The following is a 10,324-nucleotide window of genomic DNA, read 5'->3' on the forward strand; positions in this document are numbered from 1 at the left end:
CGAAGTACAACGTATTAAAAAAGGTCATAACAATGAATGACATGGATTAGATCTGGAAATGCAATCACACGGTCCATATTGGATCTGGCAATGAGGCAGCCACCGGAGCCACCTTCTTCTCCGGTGAGCTTGCATTTTCCGGCCACTATAGCAGACAACCAAAGCTTAACCAAATCACGCGATCTATATATCATTGGAAAGCTGGGATGATGTACATCATCCTTGTACCATCCATTTTCACTCTAGATTTCCATGGTGTGAGAAATCAAAGGTTGAAAAATCTGGTGTTCATCATGAACTCAATGGATTTCAAAAATTAAATGCATAATCATGATGCCTCTATTGAGAGGACTTCAGCCAACACAAGATCCAAGCAAATAGGTCAATGGATGATGAGATTCGAAGAAAATACCAGTTGAAGAGTAAGCTTGAATTCTGGAAACTTGAGCTCGGTTCTTTGCTTTCTTTGCCAAAACAGAAGATCAGTGAGATGAATGATGAAGGTTTAGAAGCTTTGGATCCAAAGATTCAACCAGATGTAGTTGAATTTTGGATATGAAAAATTTGAAGAAAAATGGAAATAGCTTCTTTGGTGAGGTTGCGAATCACTTCATCAGGGTTTCAGGCGCCTTTAGGTTGAGTTTGAATGAAGCTGAGCACTTCTATTTATAGCAAAACAAACTTCAAGGAAGGTGAATTCTCATGTGCATGGAATTTGGACTTCTCATGCATGGGCTTGTACAGGCGCGTGCAAAGCCCAAAAATGGATGGAAATGCAAGCTGAACTCAGATGCCAATGATTTGGACGTGTAATTAGAGCTGCATTGGCTTATGCATGAGGTTATGATGTGAATTCCATAATTATGCCTAAATTTTCACATCTTCGAAAATACCAATTGCCAAATCCAAACATGATCATGTGAGTAATGGTTGGAAAGGTTTTGATGTAAGGAACAATTGTTATGTTGGGCAAAAATCCATTTGAAGTGTGGAAATTTATGAAATTTGAGTTTAAAGTGCAAGGTGCATGACATGTGAAGGCAAGGTTTCTAAATTTTGCCAATTTTCAAGCCCTCCTGTTTTGATGATGCAAGCCTCAAATGAAAAAACCTCCAACATCAAAGTTGTAGATCTTTTTAAGACAATCAAAATGGACATATATGTTGTATCATTTGGATTTTTGATGAAAGAGTTATGGACACTTGAAGTTGGACTTTTTTTGCCTTTTAATGCATTTGACCCAAAAGGACCTATAATGTCTTGCATTATCACATGTATTTCCTTTGCGATTTTGAAATTTTGTCAAACATAACATTTGAAGAAAACATCTTAATATTTCCAATGCATTTGATCCCATCTCAAAATCATAAACAATGAATGAATTATGTCCTTGGGAAGTTGACCTAAAATTAGGGTTTTAGTCAAAATGACCTATAATGTATTGGAATGGGAGATGATCTTCCAAGATTCAAATCAATTTTTGATGAACATGAAAGTTGTTCATATTGTCCTTAAGAAAATTGTTTCTTTTGGAACCATCTCCATTTGACCAACACATAAAAAGTTAGGTCTTAGTGCATTTCAAAATAGTCAGATGAATTGACTGATCAACTTCTCAAGTCCATGACTCATATATTGATGAATTGATGATTGAGGAAACTCAAATAAGCTCAAATATGCATGAAATGATGAATTAAAGAACTTCCCTTTATTGTATTTGATCATGGGTTGAGGTTGCTTCAAGAGCAAGGCATTATGGTGCACAGATGAATTAGGGTTCCTTTGGGGCACAAACCTCAAACCCTTTGACTTGCTTTGATCCAAATGATGAAATGAGATGCTAGGGAGGCATATTTTATGGATGAGAGCTTTGGGAACCATTACCATGCTTGTTATCATCTCCTCTTGGCCTTATCATTGCATAGATGATCTCCTAGAAGCTTTGACCTTATGATTGATTAAGCTACAAACAAAAGATGTTAGTGACATATTTTTGTGCTTTTGGTTAGTAAACAAAAATGAGAAAAGCAAGGATATGCAATTCAAGCATGCTTGGTGATCTCAAACCACTCTCAAGAAGTCCCACCCAAAGGCAAAGGGAACCAAGATGCTAATGATCCTTGAGGCAATGTAAATGCAATGTTATGATGCCATGAGGGATCTTAGGGACAAAATTAGGGTCTTACAGATGCCCCTATTTAATGTCATTCTAGCCGGAGAAGTGAAGGTTAAAATTTTCGTCTCGACGGGGTAGAATGGGCTTAAATAATAACAAAGAGACGAATTTTGGTCCCTAAGAGACCTCATGATGCGGATGTATGCATGCAAATGGTAAAACTCTGTGGGGATAGGCGTCCACAAAAGAAAAAGAAATCCGGAGAAATTAAAAAATCCAAAGGAGTAATACACTCACTAGGGAGACAGAGACTCTAGGGGAGTAAAAAGGGTGAAAATGCGTGAGCAGGTCACGACTTGAGACTTGCTGAGAGACACGGAGAGGATCCACGAAATAATTCAATGGAAGGACTCGAGTCGACTCGAAGATGCATGTATTGGGGAATATGTCAATACAGTGGAATTACCCACAAAGGATACCTCAGATTAAAATCTAGACTCAGATGGGGAGAATCCACTAAAGGGCCTCGCTGGGGAACATCCAAACAGGACTCCTCCGGGGAAACACCAGGGCGAGGTATTACCGGTTACTGGGTAATAAGCTCAAAGAGACGTGTGATCCGAACACCGGTATAAGGGTGAAAGAACAACATGCTCGGGGAGAATGAATATCTAAGACCGGTATAAGGGTGAGAGATATCAATCAACCAAATCATCTGAGGAAGACCTAGAAAGGTATACTTCAACTCAGAAAAATCTGACTCCACAGGGGACAAAAGTCATAATAGGGAGCAGAAGGAAGGAACACCAGGGATGCCGGTTACTGGGCATATAATAGGTGATCAACCAAAGCATGAATTGGGGAATATTCCCAAAACACACATCATCCAAAAAGAGGGAAAAAAGCAAACTCGATTATGGGATGGACATTCGATTCCAAAACGGGGATACGAATCTTACTCAACTGGGGAAGAACAAAAGGCTTCGACCAAAGAGTGCATGAGATATATTATCTATTACCGTTAGAACGTAGATAATATACTCGCATGGAAGATTATCCACAACCGGTTACTGGGTTAATAAAGGATAGATCGACCGACAGAGAAAGGCATCGGGATACCGAAACTAGGTATATAATGATGACCATTCAAGGGGAGCAACCAACACTACCGACAACCGGTAAATGAAAGAGGGCTTGCTAGGGACAAAATTGCCTAATCAGAGCAATTATCCAAAAGAATGAGGGAATATCACGACCGATTATTGGATAGCGATAATCGTCAAGGAGGGGATTACATCTACCGGATACTGGGTAGAAAACCACGGAAGAATAACCGTCATCGGTTAGGATGAACAAGAAGGTTAACTCTGCAAAGGGGAGAAAATATGGTTTACAACTACCGGTATAAGGGTAGAAAACCACAGACTCCGCCGAGGATAAGATGAATGATTACCGATTACTGAGCAATTATTCATTTATACCACGGGGAAACACAGGAAACAGTCACAAGGAGCCAATTTAGGATCAAACCAAAGAGGCAAACTGAATCAAGACTCATCCTAGTGAGGATATAACTCAATAGGGGAACCCATCCCAATATATGTGTTGGGAGGAAGCAAAAACAACCGTCGTCCACGAGGATATAACTCAGTGGGGAATGCGGAAGCGAAAGGAAAGATAAACACTTTCTGCTTAATGGGCTGACTCTACATTGAGGGATCAGACGCCGACATCTGCTTGGGGAATGTATTACCAACTAGCAGAGGAATAACAAACAAAGACATATGACAAAAAATGTAATATGAATCCGAATGTTTGAAAATTATATGCACACATGCATGATTTATGTATGATGAATGCTGACAGACAGACATTTCTAACACAAACAGTTTCAAAGGATAAGCACACAAACATCCGGTACTACATCTCAAGAGAGAAAGCCAGGTCCACCGGAGAGTATCCAATTTGCCGGGGATCAGAGATACCAGGAAGTAACAAAATCTCTGCAGGGGATGAATCATCGGCCATTCCGACTGGGGAAAGGAGTTCATTGCACAGATAAAATCTGCCGCATAAGCCAACTCTACTGGGGAATCCATCCGAGGATGTAAAGGGATTCTGGGGATCAACCACCAAGTACCGTACCCACCAAGGAGATCACATCTGCAGAGGAGAAAAGATTGCTACTCCATTAAAGGGGAGAGTATTGAATATCTCAACAAACGTTCCACTCAGCAGGATAAACCACAAAAGGCTTTGGAGGAAGAAGATACATTCATGCCAGGAATATGAACAACTGTCTTACCCTGTTGGAGATCATACCATTCTTGGGAGAGCACTGAGGATCTCCTAATAATCTTTTCGTCGTTGTGAATGTTCACTTTGTTTAAAAACAAGTTATGAAAAATTCGTTTATTCAAAACAATGATATTTTCTCAATTTAAAACATGTGAAACATTTGTCGAATAGAAACAAATAAGAATGCAAACAATTGGATAAAACGCTCAAATTTATTTGATGGAATGGTAGTCTGCAAATGGATAGACTCCATAGATCTATACAAATTTGAAATTGGTGATATATATTGGAAAAGGGCTACATTGAACATAATGACCATTTCTCCACCAATTCTGAATTCGATGTATTTGAAGCTTCGGTTGATGACGAATGAGGAAGGATCTCTGATGGATGACAGTTGTAGAACAAAGTCTTGTCAGGATGCAGTTACTTGCCAAATCCCTAATTTTTTCCTAGATTGCCCCAGGATGAGGTATTCAATCTAGCGGGATATATATATTCATCATTTTTTATGTCTCTAACTTTTGCCTGGATCGCCCTTTCGGGTTTTCAACCCACCGAGACGCTCATTTCTGCCTAAGCCGCCCTTTCGGGTTTTCAACTTAGCGAGTTATTCTGTTTTTATTTTAGGCGAAGTATTTCTTGACTGCATCTGAATTCACAGGACGAGTGAAATCCTCCCCATCCATAGTTGTAAGTATCAAAGCACCGCCTGAAAAGGCTCTCTTAGCAACATATGGACCTTCATAGTTTGGAGTCCACTTGCCCCTGGAATCGGGCGCGAAAGACAAGACTTTCTTGAGCACAAGGTCACCTTCTCGGTACACACGAGGCTTGACCTTCTTATCAAAAGCTTTCTTCATCCTCTGCTGATATAACTGACCGTGGCACATGGCAGTCAATCTCTTTTCTTCTATCAAATTCAGTTGGTCATAACGACTCTGAACCCATTCAGCATCAGTCAACTTGGCTTCCATCAAGACTCTCATTGATGGGATCTCCACCTTTATTGGGAGTACAGCCTCCATGCCATAAACAAGAGAAAAAGGGGTTGCCCCTGTTGAAGTGCGGACAGACGTACGATATCCATGTAAAGCAAATGGCAACATCTCATGCCAATCTTTATACGTGACAACCATCTTCTGGATAATCTTCTTGATATTCTTATTAGCCGCTTCAACAGCCCCATTCATCTTGGGTCTGTAAGGAGAAGAATTATGATGCGCGATCTTGAACTCACTACACAGCTCTTTCATCATTTTGTTGTTCAAGTTAGATCCATTATCAGTAATGATCTTATCTGGCACACCATAACGGCATATGAGTTGATTCTTGATAAACTTCACAACCACCTGCCTGGTCACGTTTGCATACGATGCCGCTTCAACCCACTTGGTGAAGTAATCAATTGCTACGAGAATAAATCTGTGTCAGTTGGACGCTTTTGGTTCTATCATGCCAATCATGTCAATTCCCCACATGGAGAAAGGCCAAGGTGATGAAATCACATTCAGAAGTGTCGGGGGAATATGAATCTTATCCGCATAAATCTGACACTTATGGCATTTCTTCACATATTTGCAGCAGTCAGACTCCATTGTCAAAATTCCTCTTATAAAGCACATCGCCATTGAGGTAGAAACTGCCTGACAATCTCCTCAAAGTCTTCCTATCTTTCACGGATGCCCCTGGCGGGTAAACCTGGTTCTGAAGGAAACACTTGATATCATAATACCATGGCTTATCATCTTTCACTTCTTCTACTGCAAATACATGAGCTGGTATGTCCAAGCGCATCACCGTGATATTGGGAACTTCATTCCAAAGTTTAACCACAATCATCGAAGCAAGTGTAGCAAGAGCGTCTGCCATCCGATTCTCATCTCGAGGAATATGATGGAAGTCAACCTCAGTAAAGAACGTTGAAATCCTCCTCGCATAATCCCTATATGGAATGAGACCAGGCTGATTCGTTTCCCATTCATCCTTAATCTGATTGACAACGAGGGCCGAATCACCATAAACATCAAGATGCTTGATCCTTAGATCAATGCATTCCTCCAATCCCATAATGCAGGCCTCATACTCAGCCATATTATTCGTGCATTTGAAAGTTAGCCTTGCTGTAAAAGGAATATGTGTGCCCTGAGGAGTAATGATCACTGCCCCAATACCGTTTCCATACTGATTTACAGCGCCATCAAACACCATACTCCATCTGGAACTAGGCTCTGGCCCTTCATCGAGTGTAGGCTCATCACAATCTTTCATTTTCAAATACAGAATCTCCTCATCCGGAAAATCATACTGAACTGACTGATAATCTTCGATCGGCTGATGTGCCAAGTGGTCAGCCAAGATACTACCTTTAATAGTCTTCTGAGCTCGATACTCAGTATCATACTCAGATAACAACATTTGCCACTGGGCAATTCTCCCTGTTAAAGCAGGCTTCTCGAAGATATACTTAATTGGATCCATTCTGGATATCAACCAAGTCGTATGATTTATCATATACTGGCGTAAGCGCTTAGCAGCCCAAGCCAAAGCACAACATGTCTTCTCAAGCATCGAGTATCGAGACTCACAATCAGTGAACTTCTTGCTCAGGTAGTAGATGGCATATTCTTTCTTTCCTGATTCGTCTTGCTGACCAAGGACACAACCCATTGAGTCTTCAAGAACAGTTAGATACATGATCAAAGGTCTCCCTTCCACAGGCGGAGACAGAATCGGAGGTTCGGACAGATACTCTTTAATACTGTCAAAAGCTTTCTGGCAATCCTCGGTCCAATCATGGGACTGATCTTTCCGGAGGAGCTTGAATATCGGCGCACACGTGGCAGTCATGTGGGATATGAATCTAGAAATGTAATTAAAGCGGCCAAGAAACCCTCGGACTTGCTTCTCAGTTTTGGGCGCAGGCATCTCTTATATTGCTTTGACCTTTGCAGGATCAACCTCAATACCTCTTTCACTAACAATAAAGCCCAATAACTTGCCGGAACGGACTCCAAATGTACACTTGTTGGGATTCAGACGAAGCTTATACTTCCTCAAGCGCTGAAAAAGCTTCAACAAGTGCTCTACATGTTCAACTTCCGTTCTTGATTTCGCAATCATATCATCAACATACACCTTAATCTCCTTGTGCATCATATCATGAAACAAAGTGGTCATAGCCCGTTGATACGTGGCTCCGGCGTTCTTCAAACCGAAGGGCATCACTCGATAACAGAATGTTCCCCAAGGTGTGATGAATGTTGTCTTCTCCATATCCTCGGGTGCCATCTTGATCTGATTATATCCGGAAAATCCGTCTATAAATGAGAAGACATTGAATTTAGTTGTATTGTCTACCAACATATCAATGTGTGGTAGAGGGAAATCATGTTTCGGACTAGCTTTATTCAAGTCTCTATAGTCCACACACATCCGGACTTTTCCATCTTTCTTAGGCACGGGCACAATATTGGCCATCCATTGAGGATATGTAGAAGTCACCAGAAACCCTGCATCAATTTGTTTCTGAACCTCCTCTTTGATCTTCACTTCCATGTCAGGATGAGTTCTTCTGAGCTTCTACTTCACAGGCACGCACTCAGGCTTCAAGGGTAAGAAATGTTGCACAATATCAGTATCTAGACCTGTCATGTCTTCATACGACCAAGCAAAGATGTCGACATATTCTCGTAGCAATTCAATCAACCCCTTCTTAATAGATTCTTCAAGGAGTGCCCCAATCTTCACTTCTCACACACAATCTTCAGACCCCAAGTTGACCGTTTCCAGATTCTCAAGATGCGGCTGAATGATTTTCTCTTCATGCTCAAGTAAACGGGTAATCTCATCAGGAATCTCTTCAACATCATCTTCTTCTACCTCAAATACAGGGAATTCAAAGTTGGGAGATGGTGTTGGATCATTAAGTTCAATGGGTTTGATTAACCTGCATAATGATTTTGGATATGAAAAGCTTTAGAATTCAAACAAGGCAATCATTATGCAGATGAAAGATTGATTGTATTCTATTTTTTAGGTTTTATGTGATTACCAATTTCATGCAAAAAAAGCGAAAAGGGAAAATAATTGGAAAAACAAAAATTTAACATGAATTTATTGAATGAAAATATCATTGCATTAATGCGCCAACAATGTCATAACTCCTCCTTTTGGCATAGGAGGAGGGTTTTCTAAACACAATGAACATTACTTTGACTTATGGATAACTGTCGGAATATCCACGACGACCCAATTATTGTAGATTCCCCCAGGGGTGACGAAGTTGCCAGAATCCTCTTCGTCCTCTTCCAAGATGGCAGCAGCCTCCTCGCCTTGACCGGTGTGGATGAACCCTCCACTCTTGAATAGCCCTTGCGTGTTGAAAACCCTAGAAGAAAAGCCTATGCCAGCCCGAGACTTGTTGTCTTCTAGCTCAATCATTTTCCCTAAGCCAGCAGTTGCACCATACTCAATGGCCAACTTTGCATCTTTATAGGAAGCAAATGAAGGAGTTCTCTTCTCAATAGGCTCAGCAATAGACAAAGCTTGGAAATAAGTTCCAACTTCATCCTGAGCATCTATGTATGAGAAGGAAGACAAGTGGCTAACCAGGAGAGCCTTTTCTCCCCCTACCACCACCAGCTTCTTATTCTTCACAAATTTCAGTTTCTGGTGTAGGGTGGATGTCACGGTGCCTGCCTCGTGAATCCATGGTCTACCTAAGAGACAACTATACGATGGGTGAATGTCCATAACCTGGAAGGTAATTTGGAAATCACTTGGTCCGATTTTGACTGGGAGATCAACTTCCCCAATCACAGTTTTGCGAGACCCATCGAAAGCCTTCACAACTACTCCACTCTGCCTCATGGGAGGCCCTTGATATGACAGTTTTGAGAGAGTGGATTTTGGCAATACGTTCAGTGATGACCCAGTGTCCACCAGCACATTAGACATGGCGTCGTCTTTGCAGTTCATAGATATATGTAATGCCAAGTTGTGGTCTCTTCCCTCCTCGGGGAGATCAGAGTCACAGAAACTCAGGTTGTTACAAGCGGTAATGTTTGCAACAATGTTATTGAATTGTTCTATCATGACATCATGATCTACATATGCCACATCCAAAACCTTCTGCAGAGCCTCTCGGTGTGGTTCTGAATTCAAAAGCAAGGATAACACCAATATCTTGGATGGCGTTTGTAGAAGCTGGTCTACAACATTGTACTCGCTTCTCTTGATGAGCTTCAGTATCTCATCACAGTCTTCTTTCATATTGCCACTCGGGCCAACAGAAGTAGGAGTTATCAATGTAGATGAGGGCTTAACAACAGGTGCCGGATTCGGAGTGCTCACTGCATTCCTCATCAGGCATTTGACAGAATCAACATTAGCTTGGGGCTTTGGAGGTGCTGAAAACACACGACCGCTGCAGGTCAAACCACTAACATCCGCAATGTTAACAACAGAGGAAGATGATAAGGACACTTCTTACCCATTTTCTACCGCGACAGCATTGTAGGGAAAGGGAATTGCTTTCTCAGAAGAGTATGGTACTGGTCCGACCGGCTTGATGGTCAATGCAGGAGAAACCTTCTGCTTGCTACTATCATACTTGATGATAACAGGCTTGGGGATCCGGAATACTGGAAAAATTACATTGACCTCGTCAGCATCTTCGTCAACATTTCTGTTTTGAAGGATCTCAATAACTCCTTCATCCAGCATTTCCTGAACATCTTTGCGTACCTGGCGACAACCTCTTTGATTGACAGAACAGACTCGGCATCTGTCGTGGTCATGCTCATAATGACTATACTCGCATAGCAAACAATGCATCTCGACCAGCGACTGTCGAATATGACTGACATATTTGACTTTGTATTTGCTAGGGCAGCCCTGGACCATGTT

Source organism: Lathyrus oleraceus, chromosome 7, assembly GCF_024323335.1.
Source record: "Lathyrus oleraceus cultivar Zhongwan6 chromosome 7, CAAS_Psat_ZW6_1.0, whole genome shotgun sequence".
Classification (NCBI taxonomy): domain Eukaryota; kingdom Viridiplantae; phylum Streptophyta; class Magnoliopsida; order Fabales; family Fabaceae; genus Lathyrus; species Lathyrus oleraceus.